Raw genomic sequence first — 18,767 nt, 5'->3', positions numbered from 1 at the left:
GAAAGAAGTTTCTCCAGCGCTGCGTTCCTCTTTCTTATGTCGTAATAAAACTCGTTGTGGATCTGCCACAGGCAGGGCATCTCCTTGTACATTTGGAGGAATAGCCCCATAAAATTGGGGTTTTGGAATGGATCCATATTGTCTGCAAGACACAACACAAGACAAACCCTCAAATACTAATAATGCCATTAAAAAGCCTCCTAATCTTGTCCCAACATCGGCCTAGATAGAAGCAGTCTAGTCTAGTGATGCACCAAGTTAAAAATTTTACCTTCGTTTGCACGATCGTCGCGTCCGCGCCTCACTCTCTTCCCAGATCGTACGGACGATACACGCGCGTTGCATTTTATATACAGTGCGCATGCGTGAAACTCCGCCCACCCCTGACGTTCTTTCTAGACTATTCCCCGCCCCCTTCACTTTCAGCGCAGTGGGGAGAGCACATGGCGGAGAGAACGCAGGTGCACAATCACAGTTCCACTAACGAGGAGGAGGGTGAGGAAAGCCCGGAGCCTGAAACGTCCCGATCCAGGAAGACAAGATTTAAGGCCTCAAATATGTCTTTTGGAGAGATGTTGGAGATGGTAGACATATTGAACAGGACTGACTATGATGGGAAGTATGGACCTTACCCAAACCCAAATATCAGAAAGGCCAAGATCATGACTAAAGTTGTGAAGAGTCTTCATAAGAATTTTGGGGTACGCCGATCCAAGGATCAACTGAGAAAACGCTGGTCAGACCTAAAACTGAGGGAGCACGAGCAGTACAGAAGGATCAAGCTTTTTCTTAAAAAAGTAAGTAGTTGTCATGTGTTCATATGATTATTCTTGCTTGCATACTGCTCAAATGTGCTTTGATTTCATATTGTGCATTTTAAAATGGCCACTTTCAAGTTCATGGTTTCATTCGTTCATAAGAAACATCGTTCTGCAGGTAAGTATTCTAGCTTAACAAAGTGTCCACAATAATGTTCTCACCTTGGAACTCGGGCCAAAAAACTATTGTACAACACTTCCAAGCAATATTTCATATTCCTATTTCTGCCCTCTGTGTGCTAATTTTTAAATTTTTACATTCTCATAGGGGAGAGAAGACTCGGCAAGTATGAGGACACCAGGGACCACACCCCTCCCAAAGAAGGGCAACTTCTAAAACCAGAAACAGAGGAGCAGGAGGAGGAGGAGGAAGGAGAGATTGTTGAGGTTGGGCAAATTGTCACCACAACAGGTGAGTGTCGGAGAACAAGCTCATCAATGTATGTCACCATATTTTTATTACATGGTGTGTTTTTTTGCTTTGTTTTGTAGGTGATGTGGAAGAAGATTCCCGTTTTACCAGTGAAAGTGCCCAGATCCTGATTGGGGAGATAATGGGGTGCAATCGGGATTTGGAAAACATACAGCAAAACATCAATGATGTTAAAAATAAAATGAAAAACATAATTTAGGGTTTTAGTTTTGCTATTTAAAAACTCTACTTTTGTATTTTTCAAAAATCGAAATTTGGAAGATGCACAGAGTGTGTAAACATGCGCTATCTCCCATCATGGGGGATCAATGTACGTGTTTTGTGTAAAGTGGCTGAGATGAAGGGGTTGCAGCCCCAAAGCATGTACATTTATCCCCCATGATGGGAGATAGCACATGTTGACACACTGTGTGCATCTTCCAAATTTGGATTTTCCAGGGGTGACACCCCATGTGATGAAGGCAATATCAGCCCAGTTTGTACATACTCATGTCTGATATTGTCTTCACTTTTCAAAGTTGAACTTTGTAAGTTCCTGTGTTCTGTATTTTACGCTTTGATACATGCCTGTTCACACAAAAACACAAAGTAAACCAAAATTAGCTGAAAGTCTGTTTTTCATACACACAATTTCTTGTTTTGTTGTAAAAAACATTTCTAAACGCACATGTGAATGTGCTTGTATTAAAAAGTTAAATTATCAACAATGTGTGGCTTCCTTTTTCATTGCGCCAAACATGTATTTTGGAGTAACATTTTAGTTTCCGGTGAGAATGGGTGTTATTTACTAAAGGAAACTCCACTTTGCACTCCAAGTGCAGTTTCAGGTGTACTATTGCAGTGCACTTGTAGTGCATAGTGGATGTGCCTTTAGTAAATAACACCCACAGTGATGTGTAAATTTGGCCAATCATGCCATTTTCCTGCCATGGTGCTGAAAATTAGCACGATTGTGGTCAGTAATGCACTACATACATTAGTTACCAAAAACAAGGTGTGTGTGTAGCAGACCCACAACATAATAAGATTATCTGAAGAAGAGACTGTCCCCTCATCTCGGTCAGAATTTGGGTTTGCACTGTTGGTGAAAAAGGCACAACAAGGAAAAACCAAAATTTACCTAGGAGACACCTAAAAGCAAGCCAAGCAGTAAATGAAGGAGTAAGAAGAAGTAAAATTTATTGTGAAAATGCCTCTCAGACATTGTCTGGCATATCAATGGCCCCCCTACTCACAAAGTAGTCCATGTATTGGGTTTTAACCTCACGGGCGCTTTGGGGGGGCAAGCCAGGATGAGCAGGTTCAAGGCCCGTGAGGTTATCTTCATTTTCCAGCAAGTCTGCTTCTTGTTGGCCATTTGAGACCGCATAGTTCACAGAAACTTTTTTAAGAAAATTGTGCAGAACACAGCACGCCAGCACTATGTGATTCAGTTTGTATTCCGCCATGTGAATAGGCGTAAGAAAAAGGTGGAACCGGCTGGCCAGTATACCAAAAGTGTTCTCCACCACTCTTCGGGCTCTGGACAGGCGGAAATTAAAAATCCTCTGGTCTGGGGTGAGGGTCCTCATGGGGAAAGGCCGCATCAGATGGTTCGCCAGGGCAAACGCCTCATCCGCGACAAAGACAAACGGGAGTCCTTCCTGATTCTTCTCTGGGGGTGGCAAGCCCAGACTGGCACTCTGGAGATGCCAGTAGAACTCTGTCCGTGCGAAGACTCCGACATCCGTCTATTTTGCCTCACGTCCACATACAAAAACTCATATGTCGCAGACACCACCGCCAACATCACGATACTATGAAACCCCTTGTAGTTAAAATAGTATGACCCCGAGTTGGGTGGTGGGACGATGCGAACGTGCTTCCCATCTATTGCTCCTCCACAATTGGGAAAGTCCCAACGACTGGCAAAGTGGGAGGCCACAGTCTGCCATTCCTGTGGAGTTGAAGGACACTGTGTAGTGAAGCAAGACCCAAAATTTGTAATTTGACAAATCAACATTCCAAACAGATTAGACACCAATATATTTGGACTAAATTAGTCAAACATTTTGGGAACTGAGTATTAAAAAGCCTAAAGTCTAAGGTCCCCTTATGAGAGTCATCACCCCCCCCCCCCCCATCCCCACCATATGATGGGCCCTTGCTAAAGAAGGAGGGGGGGATGTTTTGGACAGGTAACCCTCTCCACTTGATTGAGAGCTGAATGCCTAAATAATGTGTGATACTTTGGGAAGCCCCTCCTTAGTTACACTATTGCCAGCCCACCGGACAGGTAAGAAGTGTCATAATCCCAAAAAGAAAAAAAAATGGAAGCACATTTTGACATTCTGCTATTACATATCCAGATAATTAATATGTTAAAAAACAAAATAAAAATAGCATTTGAAAGTATTGAGGCAGGCCCTTGCACTACATGCTTAGGTGAATTCATCCATAAATGTGATCGTCAAAAAGGTAGGTAGAGTGTGTATTGGGTTTGGTAAAGTCATCAGATAGAGGATTGCTATCAGCTGAGCTAGCAGTTGGGGGGAGGGGGGTTCCTAATGAGTTTGGCACAACCCCAAAAATTTAAAAAATGTCACTCTGCATGAATTGAAGCACACACATCACATTTGTAGACATTATGGGGGTGTTTAGGGGAAAACAATACTATGGAGCTGACAAAAGACATTGGTAAGTGACTAGACTATAGTTTTATGGGCCAAGAAGAGCATGGTGGGGAAGTTAGTGAGGCAAATATGCCTGAGGACAAAGGGGCAGAGTATATGAATTAGAGCATATTGCAATGATGGTAAGTAGGGAAGGAGGAAAGAAATGCAAGATATTAGCAATCATGAAATACATAGAATGTGATGTTAAAGGATAAAACTTACCTTCATATAGTCCTTCTGCAGGACCTGAATGATGGCAGAACAGGTCTCTGGAATAATGATCCCCAGAGCCTGGGGGGAGATGTCTGTAGAGAACTTGAGGTCCTGAAGGCTTCTCCCTGTCGCCAAGTAGCGCAATGTGGCGATGAGCCTCTGCTCCGGAGTGATGGCTTGCCGCATGCAGGTATCCTGCCTGGTGATATAAGGGGTCAGCAAAGCCAGCAGACGGTGAAAAACGGGGTCCGGCATCCGGAGATAATTCCTGAAATCATCAGGATTATTCTCCCGGATCTCACGGAGCAAAGGCATGTGTGAGAACTGGTCACACTGGCGCAACCAATTCTTGGTCCACAAACGCCTCCCCTCCCTGTTCATGGACCGGGCTTGTGTCAAAGTAAGAACCCCAACACGAAGCCCCTGCACAGCACAAACTCTACGACGAGTACGTAGACGAAACATGGTTTCAAAACGGACGGCTGGTCAGAGTGGACACCAGAAAGCACCGATAAACAGCAAGGCCTGAAAGAACGACCTGACTAGCAGAAGCAAGCAGACAATAAAAAATGCAAATCAAAGCGTACTATACCAAGATATAGTCCACAATGAGAAACAAATACTGACTGACTGCACACACTGATTATCAGATACGCACACACAAGCACAAACTGAAGAGCAGTAGCGATCTGAATCACTAATCTGAAAAGCGCGAATCGTCTCTCACCAAACTTCTACTAACACGAGATCAGCAGAAGGAGCCCAAAGGGTGCCGAACGTGGAGCTGAACTTCCCTTTTGTAGGCCCGCCGTACACGGCTTACGTCACCGCGTTCTTGGCAACTGCAAATTCCGACAACTTGGTCCGACCGTGTGTATGCAACAGTTTCGGACAAAATCCGTCGGACAAAATCCAATGGATTTGGTTGTCAGATTGTCCGACCGTGTGTACAAGGGCTAAGAAAGGCTTAAACCCCTATTAAGTTTTTTTTTTTTTTATGAAGTCTAGTCCCTGCTAGGTAGATTTCCCTTTACTTCCTGGATTGCAGATGCAATAGGAAGTGAGAAGAAATCTCCCTACAGTGAGGGGAATTCCCATCTTAGACTGTAGTTCCCAGAACATTGGGTGATCCACCTTCAGCTCTTGTTCTCGTGATAACTCTAAAATTTAGGATTGTCACCAGAACAAATAAAGGGGGGGGGGGGGGGATCTCCCCAGCGGGGAACACAGACTGCAATAAAAACCTGGCAGAGGATCTCATTTCAGCTTCCAGTTAAAGGATACTTACGTTTGTCGTTTTGCTACGCTCAAATGCTTTCTAAAAGCTCGTGGGGGGCTATAATGCTCTTCAGATGGTCCTGATCCCCCCCCCCCCCATCATCTCTTCTATCATGTCTGCTATATAAATGTATAATAATAATAGTGTGTGACTGTGGGATGAAATTAGAGCGTAAGCTCTTCTGGTGCAGATACTGATGTGACTGGCTCAGTGTTCCCTGTACAGCACCATGGTATATGTGAGAGCTATATATGTATAAATATTTTATAATAATAATAGTGTGTGACTGTAGTGGGGGCATTAGAGTGTAAGCTCCTCTGGTGCAGAGACTAGTGTTACTGGCTCAATGTTCTCTGTACAGCACCACGGTATATGTGAGAGCTATTTAAGTATTTAATAATAATAATAATTACATATGTGAGAGCTATATAAGTATTTAATAATAATAATAATTATTATTATTATAATAATAATAATAATTATATATGTGAGAGCTATATAAGTATTTAATAATAATTATTATCATAATAATATTTATATATGTGAGAGCTATATAAGTATTTAATAATAATTTTAAGAATAATAATTATATATGTGAGAGCTATATAAGTATTTAATAATAATAATAATTATCATAATAATATTTATATATGTGAGAGCTATATAAGTATTTATTATTAATAATAATAATAATAATAATAATTATTATTATATATGTGAGAGCTATATAAGTATTTAATAAGAATAATTATAATAATAATAATAATAATTATATATGTGAGAGCTATATAAGTATTTAATAAGAATAATAATATTAATAATTATAATAATAATAATTATATATGTGAGAGCTATATAAGTATTTAATAATAATAATAATAAATTCGGTGTGTGGCTGTGGTGGGGACATTAGAGTGTAAGCTTCTTATGCCAATAGGGAGTCATTAGACAAATACTGAACAACATGGACAAGCAAACAGACATTTCCTATGTCTGCAATGTGTTGGGAGAATTTAAACTGAAATGTCAGTTGGGATCTATAAATAGCTCAGCCCAGGTGATGACGGCTTGTCCCTGTAATCAGTGTCCCTCCAGCTATTATATTCCTCTATAGATCTATTCTATTTAAAAAAATATATAAAAATCACAAATATTTGAAATCAATTATCTTCCTAGTATTTAATAAGAATTATAATAATAATAATTATATATGTGAGAGCTATATAAGTATTTAATAAAAATAATAATTATTAAAAAATATATAAAAATGTAAAATATTTGAAATCAATAAACTCCCTTATCATTAATAAGGACTTCTAGAGGATGTGGTTGGAGATCGATCGCCATCAGATCAGATTATTAGGTGAATGGAGGAAATCTTAGGAGGAGAGAGAAGAACTTACTTACCTGAAGTTGAATTCACAACATAACACTTAGGGCTCTGTCTACTGGTCATCAAGCTTGCTCTCCTCTGTGATGTCATCACAGGGTGTTGCCATGGAGACGTGAAATCTGTAGCCCTTTCACTGCCAGAGCAAATTTTTTTTTTGGTGTACCTTATTTTAGCGCCTGAAAATGACATAACCCCACCCACACGTGATAGTAGATTTTCGGAAAGGGGAGAACCTGGAGAATAAAATGGCGGTAATTCAGATTTTTCTTTTAAATGTCACGTGATATTTGCTGGGCAGTTTATGAATTGCAAACAATTAAGGAAAAAAAAAAAAATGACAGTGAAAATACATTCACATTAATATCAAGGCATAGAAACAGAATACATCGCCGTTTGTTTCTTTGGTAAAATATAAAAGTAAGCAAATTTATTATTTTTTTTATAAACTTTTTATGTAATCACATACAGATAATAGAGTATAAAATTAAATTGTTTTTTTTTTTTCTTCTTTCTCTTGTCGTTTTGTTTCTGGCTGGAGGTAACACCCTCCCTCCGGTGGCGGGGTGGTGGTAGCGCGGCTCCCTCTAGAGGCGGGACGGCGGATTCGCCTCGGCTGTGCTATGTAATCACATTATGTTATGCTACAACTTTTGGAACTCAGATGGGGAACTCACGCATGCGCAGTGCCTATTTTCTCAGTTGAACGTCACTTCCGGAGCAATCTGTGACGGTGTAGTGTCACAGTTTGATGCCTATCACAGGATGGTGCGGAAGTGACGTTGTTGCGTACTGCGCATGCGCGATGCGCTCCAAACGCTCGCGCCGTGCGTTCCAACATAGTTTCGGCAATACAGTTCAGCGAAACCATCACATAATGTTACGGAAGTGATGTTACACACAACACAAACACGGGCCACGTTGTTGCGTACTGCGCATGCGCGATGCGTTCCAAACACTTGCGCCGTGCGTTCCAACATAGTTTCGGCAATACAGTTCAGCGAAACCATCACATAATGTTACGGAAGTGAAGTTACACACAACACAAACACTGGGCCGTTCGTTACAACACTAATACTTCCCTTGTTACCTAGTAGGTTTTGCATTGCTGGGACTTGTAGTGCCTATCCTGAGCTACATGCTTCAATGTTCAGTGTCCTCATCCCTATCCCCATGCTTCAATGTTCAGTGTCCATCCTTATCCCCGTGCTTCAATGTTCAGTGTCCTCATCCTTATCCCCGAGCTTCAATGTTCAGTGTCCATCCTTATCCCCGTGCTTCAATGTTCAGTGTCCTCATCCCTATCCGCGAGCTTCAATGTTCAGTGTCCTCATCCTTATCCCTGTGCTTCAATGTTCAGTGTCCTCATCCCTATCCCCATGCTTCAATGTTCAGTGTCCTCATCCCTATCCGCGAGCTTCAATGTTCAGTGTCCTCATCCTTATCCCTGTGCTTCAATGTTCAGTGCCCTCATCCCTATCCCCATGCTTCAATGTTCAGTGTCCTCATCCCTATCCGCGAGCTTCAATGTTCAGTGTCCTCATCCTTATCCCTGTGCTTCAATGTTCAGTGTCCTCATCCCTATCCCCATGCTTCAATGTTCAGTGTCCTCATCCCGATCCGCAAGCTTCAATGTTCAGTGTCCTCATCCTTATCCCTGTGCTTCAATGTTCAGTGTCCTCATCCCTATCCGCAAGCTTTAAATGTTCAGTGTCCTTATCCTTATCCCTGTGCTTCAATGTTCAGTGTCCTCATCCTTATCCCTGAGCTTCAATGTTCAGTGTCCTCATCCCTATCCCCCTGCTTCAATGTTCAGTGTCCTCATCCCTATCCGCGAGCTTCAATGTTCAGTGTCCTCATCCTTATCCCCGAGCTTCAATGTTCAGTGTCCTCATCCCTATCCCCGAGCTTCAATGTTCAGTGTCCTCATCCCTATCCCCGAGCTTCAATGTTCAGTGTCCTCATCCCTATCCCCGAGCTTCAATGTTCAGTGTCCTCATCCTTATCCCCGAGCTTCAATGTTCAGTGTCCTCATCCCTATCCCCCTGCTTCAATGTTCAGTGTCCTCATCCTTATCCCCGAGCTTCAATGTTCAGTGTCCTCATCCCTATCCCCCTGCTTCAATGTTCAGTGTCCTCATCCCTATCCCCGAGCTTCAATGTTCAGTGTCCATCCTTATCCCTGTGCTTCAATGTTCAGTGTCCTCATCCCTATCCGCAAGCTTCAATGTTCAGTGTCCTCATCCTTATCCCCATGCTTCGATGTTCATTGTCCTCATCGAAGCAGGGGGATAAGGATGAGGACACTGAACATTGAAGCTCGCGGATAGGGATGAGGACACTGAACATTGAAGCAGGGGGATAGGGATGAGGACACTGAACATTGAAGCTTGCGGATAAGGATGAGGACCCTGAACATTGAAGCAGGGGGATAAGGATGAGGACACTGAACATTGAAGCTCGCGGATAGGGATGAGGACACTGAACATTGAAGCAGGGGGATAGGGATGAGGACACTGAACATTGAAGCTCGGGGATAAGGATGAGGACACTGAACATTGAAGCACAGGGATAAGGATGAGGACACTGAACATTGAAGCTCGCGGATAGGGATGAGGACACTGAACATTGAAGCACGGGGATAAGGATGGACACTGAACATTGAAGCTCGGGGATAAGGATGAGGACACTGAACATTGAAGCACGGGGATAAGGATGGACACTGAACATTGAAGCTCGGGGATAGGGATGAGGACACTGAACATTGAAGCATGTAGCTCAGGATAGGCACTACAAGTCCCAGCAATGCAAAACCTACTAGGTAACAAGGGAAGTATTAGTGTTGTAACGAACGGCCCAGTGTTTGTGTTGTGTGTAACTTCACTTCCGTAACATTATGTGATGGTTTCGCTGAACTGTATTGCCGAAACTATGTTGGAACGCACGGCGCAAGTGTTTGGAACGCATCGCGCATGCGCAGTACGTAACAACGTGGCCGTGTTTGTGTTGTGTGTAACATCACTTCCGTAACATTATGTGATGGTTTCGCTGAACTGTATTGCCGAAACTATGTTGGAACGCACGGCGCGAGCGTTTGGAGCGCATCGCGCATGCGCAGTACGCAACAACGTCACTTCCGCACCATCCTGTGATAAGCATCAAACTGTGACACTACAACGGGTCGCCGAATGTGTCGTGACACCGACACTCCGCTGTAGTCGCCATCTTCCTACACCCAACCCCCCTCTGACACGCACAGAGCCCCGCCCATCGCCTTCTACGGGACGGAGGAGGCGGGACGTCCCGGGAGGTGTGATTGCGGGGCGGGGTTTCGCTCTCAGCTATTTCCTCTTCCGCTCACGCTTTCCAGTCATTGCATCAGAGAGCCGGGTGTGCGGGTGAGAGCGGAGCCCGGGGAGGGTGACACGGGGGGGGAGGGGGCGGGGCCTCACCACCGGGACACACCCCCGAGTGTCCCCCCTGTACACCCCATAGACCCCAATATGTCCGCTGTACATCCCATAGACCCCAATATATCTCCTGTATACCCCAATATATCCCCCCAAACGTGTCCCCTGTACACCCCAATATGCCCCCCCCCAAATATATGTCCCCTGTACACCCCATAGACTGCAACATGTCCCCTGTACACCTGAATATGTCCCCCCCCCCCAAACGTGTGTCCCCTACACACCCCAATATGCCCCCCAAACATGTCCTCTATACACCCCAATATGTACCCAATACACCACTATAGACCCCAATGTGTCCCCTGTATACCCCAATATATCCCCCAAAACATATGTGTCCCCTACACACCCCAATATGCCCCCTCAACATGTCCTCTATACACCCCATTATGTCCCCTGTACACCCTATAGACCCACATGTGTCCCCTGTACACCCCAATATATCCCCCCCAAACGTGTGTCCCCTATACACCCCAATATGCCCCCCCCAACATGTCCCCTGTACAGCCCAATATGTCCCCTGTACACCCCACAGACTGCAACATTTCCCTTGTACACCCCAATATGTTCCCCCCCATACAGGTGTGTCCTCTATACACCCCAATATGCCCCCCCCAAACATGTGTCCTCTATACACCCCAATATGTCCCCGGTACACCCTATAGACCCCAATGTGTCCCCTGTACACCCCAATATGTCCTCCCATACAGGTGTGTACTCTATACACCCAATATGTGCCCCCCCAACGTGTGCCCCCTATATACCCCAACATATCCCCCCAAATGTGTGTCCCCTATACACTCCAATATGTCCCCCCCAAACGTGTCCCCTATACACCCCCAGTTTGTTCCCCCCATAGTGCCACAATGTGTCCCCTGTACACCCCATAGACCCCCAATATTTCCCATCCAAGATATGTGTGTGATTATTAGGGCTGCAGCTAATGATTATTTTCATAATCGATTAGTTGGCCGATTATTTTTTCGATTAATTGATTAATAACCTTAAAAAAAAAAAAAGGTGTGGCGTATAATTTAGTTAATATGTAAAGTTTAAAAAAAAAAGGCAATCTATTCTTAAATATCTCTATATGCAGTGGTAAATATAAATAACCAACTATATGGTTAGGGAGCAAAATATCTAATCCACTCTGAGAATAACAGACAGAAGAGATATACTGTATATATTAGAGGAGACTGTATATACTATTAGAGGAGAGATATAATGTATATACTATTAGAGGGGATATATACTGCATACACTATTAGAGGGTATATACTGTATATACTATTAGAGGAGATATACTATTAAAGGGTCAATCTGGTAAATATCATCAGACTCATTAACTTTAACCTCATTTTGTTACTGGCCGATTGATCGATTATGAAAATAGTAATCGATTAATTTCATAATCGATTAGTTGTCGATTAATCGATTAGTTGTTTCAGCCCTAGTGATTATACCCCTCCCTCACATTTGTGCACCCCAAAGTGTGTCCCCCACCTCCAATATGAGGGATTATACCCCATATATCCCAATCCCCTCCCTATATGTATCCCCCATATATCCCAACCCCCTCCCCCTATGTACCCCGATATGTCCCAACCCCCTTGCCATATCCCCCTCCCCATATATCCCATCCCCCTATGTACCTCCTTATATACCACCCCCCTCCCCCTATGTACCCACATATGCCACAACCCCCCCCAGTATGAAGCATCGTATCCCCCACTTCTGAATACCCCAATACGATGTGTACCCTTAATATAAGGAATACCCCTTAATGCGCCCTCCCAAATTATGAGATATTATATACTGTGTGAAAAGAAGTTGTGGGAGGGGTATCTTTATTGATGCCAATACCCTATATAGGAAGGGGGGGGGACTCGAAAATACATACATGAGACAAAAACCTCCAAAAAGAATACTGCACCTCTGGGGGAGGGGGGAGCGTTACCAAAACGTATGAATTAAATTGGACTGAAAATAAAGATACAGTGCATGTCCCACAGACACCGCTACCTCCCCCCCAACTGGGCGGCCCTAGCGTCTCCCCCCCTACTGGGCGGCCCTAGCGTCCCCCCCCACTGGGCGGCCCTAGCGTCTCCCCCCCCACAGGGCTGCCCTAGCGTCTCCCCCCCCACAGGGCGGCCCTAGCGTCTCCCCCCCCACTGGGCGGCCCTAGCGCCCCCCCCCCCACTGGGCGGCCCTAGCGCCCCCCCCCCCCCCACTGGGCGGCCCTAGCGTCTCCCCCCTCCACTGGGCGGCCCTAGCGTCTCCCCCCTCCACTGGGCGGCCCTAGCGTCTCCCCCCTCCACTGGGCGGCCCTAGCGTCTCCCCCCTCCACTGGGCGGCCCTAGCGTCTCCCCCCTCCACTGGGCGGCCCTAGCGTCTCCCCCCTCCACTGGGCGGCCCTAGCGTCTCCCCCCTCCACTGGGCGGCCCTAGCGTCTCCCCCCCCCACTAGGGCGGCCCTAGCGTCTCCCCCCCCCCACTAGGGCGGCCCTAGCGTCTCCCCCCCCACTAGGACGGCCCTAGCGTCTCCCCCCCCCCACTAGGGCGGCCCTAGCGTCTCCCCCCCCCACTAGGGCGGCCCTAACGTCTCCCCCCCCCCACTGGGTGGCCCTAGCGTCTCCCCCACTGTCTCTCCGAAATCTGCCAGCCTCCATATTCTCACCGATTATATGACCCACCTCAATTCTCACATTTGAACAACCATCTCATGATTGTATTAAGCAACTTGCTGCAGTGTCCTTTTTGGTGTTTAAGGCGCCTTTCCCACTGGAGCGGTGCTCTGGCAGGGCAGTGAAAAAAGTCCTGCTAGCCGCATCTTTGGAGGGTTGTATTCACCGCTCCTAAACCGTTCCTACCCATTGAAATCAATGGGGCAGCGCAGCTATACCGCCCGCTGCAGCAACGCTTTGCCGGCGGTTTTAACCCTTTTTTCGTCCACTAGCGGGGGTTAAAATGGCCCTGCTAGCGGCTGCATACCGCCGCTAAAAATAGCGGCGCTTTATCGCCGACAGCCGCGAGTGAAAGGGGCCAAAGCCCTTGTACACACGGTCGGAGATTCCGTCGGACCCAATTTTCCAACTTGCTGGAAATATTTTCCGACAAAATGCTCCTATCAGACATACTCCGATCATGTGTAGCCTACTCCGACAAACAAAGTGCCACGCATGCTCAGATCAAATTCCTACATCAAAGCTATTGGCTACTAGCCTGAACGTAGTCCCGTCGTAACGAAATAACGTCATCACGTTCTGAAAGATCGGATTTTCCGACAACTTTGTTTGACCGTGTGTATACAACACCAGTTTCGGACAAAATCCGACGGATTTGGTTGTCGGAATCTCCGACCGTGTGTACAAGGGCTTAGAGTAGCGGAGGCTGGGGGAGAAAATGTGCGTTAGTAAACAGTGGTCAGTGATTGGTGGCCTCGCTATACCACAGGGGAGGTTATCCTTCTCAGGTGTGACTCCTGTGTTCCTCATGCAGGCTCCACAATGGATCATCAAGTTCCAGAGACGATAAATTTCCCGGCTGAGGAGGAGAAGATTCTGGAACTGTGGAAATCTCTGGACTGTTTCCAGGAGTGTCTAAAACAATCCAAGAATAAACCCAGGTGAGACCATGGCTGCTGCACCCACACAATAATACACCCAGGTGAGACCATGTCTGCTCCGCCCTCACAATTATACACCCAGGTGAGACCATGGCTGCTCCGCCCTCACAATAATAAACCCCAGGTGAGACCATGGCTGCTCCGCCCTCACAATAATAAACCCAGGTGAGACCATGGCTGCTCCGCCCTCACAATAATAAACCCCAGGTGAGACCATGGCTGCTCCGCCCTCACAATAATAAACCCCAGGTGAGACCATGGCTGCTCCGCCCTCACAATAATAAACCCCAGGTGAGACCATGGCTGCTCCGCCCTCACAATAATAAACCCAAGTGAGACCATGTCTGCTGCACCCACACAATAATAGACCCAGGTGAGACCATGTCTGCTCCGCCTACACAATAATAAACCCAGGTGAGATCATGTCTGCTCCGCCCTCACAATTATACACCCAGGTGAGACCATGGCTGCTCCGCCCTCACAATAATAAACCCAGGTGAGACCATGGCTGCTCCTCCCTCACAATAATAAACCCAGGTGAGACCATGTCTGCTCCGCCCTCACAATAATAAACCCCAGGTGAGACCATGTCTGCTCCGCCCTCACAATAATAAACCCCAGGTGAGACCATGGCTGCCTCACAATAATAAACCCCAGGTGAGACCATGTCTGCTCCGCCCCCACAATAATAAACCCCAGGTGAGACCATGGCTGCTCCGCCCTCACAATAATAAACCCCAGGTGAGACCATGGCTGCTCCGCCCTCACAATAATAAACCCAAGTGAGACCATGTCTGCTGCACCCACACAATAATAGACCCAGGTGAGACCATGTCTGCTCCGCCTACACAATAATAAACCCAGGTGAGATCATGTCTGCTCCGCCCCCACAATTATACACCCAGGTGAGACCATGGCTGCTCCGCCCTCACAATAATAAACCCAGGTGAGACCATGTCTGCTCCGCCCTCACAATAATAAACCCAAGTGAGACCATGTCTGCTGCACCCACACAATAATAGACCCAGGTGAGACCATGTCTGCTCCGCCTACACAATAATAAACCCAGGTGAGATCATGTCTGCTCCGCCCCCACAATTATACACCCAGGTGAGACCATGGCTGCTCCTCCCTCACAATAATAAACCCAGGTGAGACCATGTCTGCTCCGCCCTCACAATAATAAACCCAGGTGAGATCATGTCTGCTCCGCCCTCACAATTATACACCCAGGTGAGACCATGGCTGCTCCGCCCTCACAATAATAAACCCAGGTGAGACCATGGCTGCTGCACCCACACAATAATAAACCCAAGTGAGACCATGGCTGCTCCTCCCACACAATAATAAACCCAGGTGAGACCATGGCTGCTCCGCCCATACAATAATAAACCCAGGTGACACCATGGCTGCTCCGTCCTCACAATAATAAACCCAAGTGAGACCATGGCTGCTGCACCCACACAATACTAGACCCAGGTGAGACCATGTCTGCCCCGCCCACACAATAATTAACCCAAGTGAGACCATGACTGCTGCACCCACACAATAATAAACCCAGGTGAGACCATGTCTGCTCCGCCCACACAATAATAAACCCAGGTGAGACCATGGCTGCTCCGCCCTCACAATAATAAACCCCAGGTGAGACCATGGCTTGCTCCGCCCTCACAATAATAAACCCAAGTGAGACCATGGCTGCTGCACCCACACAATAATAACCCAGGTGAGACCATGGCTGCTGCACCCTCACAATAATAAACCCAAGTGAGACCATGGCTGCTGCACCCACACAATAATAAACCCAGGTGAGACCATGGCTGCTCCGCCCACACAATAATAAACCCCAGGTGAGACCATGGCTGCCTCACAATAATAGACCCAGGTGAGACCATGGCTGCTGCACCCTCACAATAATAAACCCAAGTGAGACCATGGCTGCTGCACCCACACAATAATAAACCCAGGTGAGATCATGGCTGCTCCGCCCTCACAATAATAAACCCCAGGTGAGACCATGTCTGCTCCGCCCTCACAATAATAAACCCCAGGTGAGACCATGGCTGCTCCGCCCTCAATAATAAACCCAAGTGAGACCATGGCTGCTGCACCCACACAATAATAGACCCAGGTGAGACCATGGCTGCTCCGCCCTCAATAATAAACCCAAGTGAGACCATGGCTGCTGCACCCACACAATAATAGACCCAGGTGAGACCATGTCTGCTCCGCCTACACAATAATAAACCCAGGTGAGATCATGTCTGCTCCGCCCTCACAATTATACACCCAGGTGAGACCATGGCTGCTCCGCCCTCACAATAATAAACCCAGGTGAGACCATGTCTGCTCCGCCCACACAATAATAAACCCAGGTGAGACCATGGCTGCTCCGCCCTCACAATAATAAACCCAGGTGAGACCATGGCTGCTGCACCCTCACAATAATAAACCCAAGTGAGACCATGGCTGCTCCGCCCTCACAATAATAAACCCAGGTGAGACCATGGCTGCCCCGCCCCCACAATAATAGACCCAGGTGAGACCATGTAGTGATGGGCCTACTGGATGTCCCATGTGATTTCTGGCTGCTCTGGCCCTTGGCCACCATGTATAATGCCCTGTGGTTGCTGGATCTGTATGATGTTACTGCACTCCAGCGTATGATGAAGGGCGCACATTAATACTGTGATATTAGCATGGGGTATGACGTTGCTGTGCTGTCCCCATAGCCCGGTCACAGTGACATGTACCAGGACAGGAGGGCATGTGGTGGTCCCTTATTGGCCAAGACTTTGTCTATGGATCTGTCCACCCCCTATTTGTAGTACAGAGTTCTGTGGACATGGGGAGATCTTAATCTTCATTCTCTCACCCACAGATACACCTTCTACGATGGCCCGCCGTTTGCCACCGGACTTCCACACTACGGTCATATTCTGGCCGGCACTATAAAGGACATTGTCACAAGGTTTGCTCACCAGAGTGGATTCTATGTGGAGAGACGCTTCGGCTGGGACTGTCACGGCCTGCCAGTGGTAAGTTGTCCTCCTAGAATGAACCTACTACTGTGATCTTAACACTGAGGACTCTGGGAGGGAAGAATGGAGGCAAGGTGGGAGCTATGATGTACAGCTCAGGTGAATGAAGTGTCAGCCTTTGCTCCTGTCTACTTGTGTAACATTCAAGTGCCAGCCTCTACCACCTCCTCTTTGTGCAACATTGCCTACTACCAGGGGCGTAACTATAGGGGGTGCAGCAGTTGCGACCGCAACCGGGCCCTGTGATGCAGGGGGCCCATGCAGCCCCCTCTACATATGGCCGGCAGAAGCATAGGCAGCTAGGGGTACCAGTGCACCATGCACACGGGTGGCTGGAGGTGGAGGGTGACTAGCAGAGCTCCATGCTCAACTATCGCACTGACTGCTCTTTAGTTGTGAATTCCCCGCATGACCTGTGTCCTCGGCCGGCTCCTCAGAGTACCCCTCTCCTGCTCCATGCATTGCTGCTCAGTCCGCTGTCTGTTCTCCCCAGCCAGAGTCCCGCCCCCCCGAGTCCGGGCCCCACTGCACTGCATACTTCTCCCGGGTAAACAAACTTTAAGCACACAGATGCAGTGCAGCCCTATGAGAGCTCCCCGGAGGACACTGCAGGCTTGTCTGCCAGTCCCCCTCCTCCCCCGTCATACGCAGATGATGAAAGGTCTTTCTGGGAGATATGCTGATCACCCGTCCAGCACACTGGATGGAGCCCAGGCCAATATGGATGAGTGCGCGGCCCAGTCATGGTGATTGAGGGACCCCCACCTCCCCTGGGGACAGGGACCCCTTCTCACCTGGGGGCAGTAACTTCATCTGCCCTGGAGAAAAGGACCTCATCTCTTCTGGGAACGGGTGCACCTAAAAATTAAAAAAAACTAATAAAAAAAAAACTACTGATACCAGTGGTGGAACTACAGGTCATACCTGTGACCACGCCCTGGAGTTCCACCGCCGGACTCGGAGGGAAGGGCCCTGGCTGGGGTTCAGGGGGGCCCTTTATGGTTTCTTGCATCGGGGCCCTGAAGGTTCTAGTTACGCCACTGCCTACTACTACTACTTGTGTAACGTTGTAGTGCCAGCCTCTGCCTACTACTTCTTGTGTAACATTGTAGTGCCAGCCTCTACCATCTCCTCCTTGTGTAGTGCCAACCTCTACCACCTCCTTCTTGTTTAACATTGTAGTGCCAGCCTCTACCACCTCCTCCTCCTCCTTGTGTAACATTGTAGCTCCATCTTCTGCTGCCTCCACGTGTAACATTGTAGTTTATTCCTCTGCCACCTCCTCCTCGTATAACATTGTGACTTCAGCCTCTGCCTCCTTGTGTAATATTGAAGCTCCAGCCTCTGCTGCCTCCTCCTTGTGTAACATTGTACCTCCAGTTTCCTCCTCCTCCCCCCTCTCCCCCCCTCATTCCTCCTCCCCTCTCTCCCCACCTCATTCCTCCTCCCCTCTCTCCCCCCTCTTTACTCCTCCCCCCCCTCTTTCCTCCTCCTCCCTCTCCCCCCTCTTTCCTCCTCCTCCCTTTCCCCCCCTCCCTTTCCCCCCCTCTTTCCTCCTCCTCCCTTTCCCCCCCTCTTTCCTCCTCCTTCCTTTCACCCCCTCTTTCCTCCTCCCTTTCCCCCCCTCTTTCCTCCTCCCTCTCCCTCCCTCTTTCCTCCTCCTCCTCCCTCTCCCTCCCTCTTTCCTCCTCCTCCTCCCTCTCCCTCCCTCTTTCCTCCTCCTCCTCCCTCCCCCTCCCTCTTTCCTCCTCCTCCCTCCCTCTTTCCTCCTCCTCCCTCCCCCTCCCTCTTTCCTCCTCCCTCTTTTCCCCTCCCTCTTTCCCCCTCCCTCTTTCCCCCTCCCTCT

At 47.6% G+C, this 18,767-nt stretch overlaps 1 long non-coding RNA gene and 1 other non-coding gene across 2 annotated transcripts; both read left to right on the top strand.

Moving 5' to 3' along the window:
- Positions 1–10,031: 10,031 nt before the first annotated feature.
- Positions 10,032–16,941, top strand: LOC143956646 (uncharacterized). Its single transcript, XR_013269971.1, has 3 exons — positions 10,032–10,184; positions 13,754–13,880; positions 16,762–16,941. It is a non-coding gene; the product is annotated as an uncharacterized LOC143956646 (long non-coding RNA).
- On the top strand, positions 16,499–16,631 carry LOC143956647 (small nucleolar RNA SNORA84). The gene has a single exon (XR_013269972.1). It is a non-coding gene; the product is annotated as a small nucleolar RNA SNORA84 (small nucleolar RNA).
- Positions 16,942–18,767: the final 1,826 nt, after the last annotated feature.

Source organism: Lithobates pipiens, unplaced genomic scaffold, assembly GCF_037356315.1.
Source record: "Lithobates pipiens isolate NorthernLeopardFrog02 unplaced genomic scaffold, aLitPip1_a1.2 Scaffold_392, whole genome shotgun sequence".
In the NCBI taxonomy this organism is placed as follows: Eukaryota; Metazoa; Chordata; class Amphibia; order Anura; family Ranidae; genus Lithobates; species Lithobates pipiens.
This window is presented reverse-complemented; position numbering and strand designations above follow the sequence as displayed.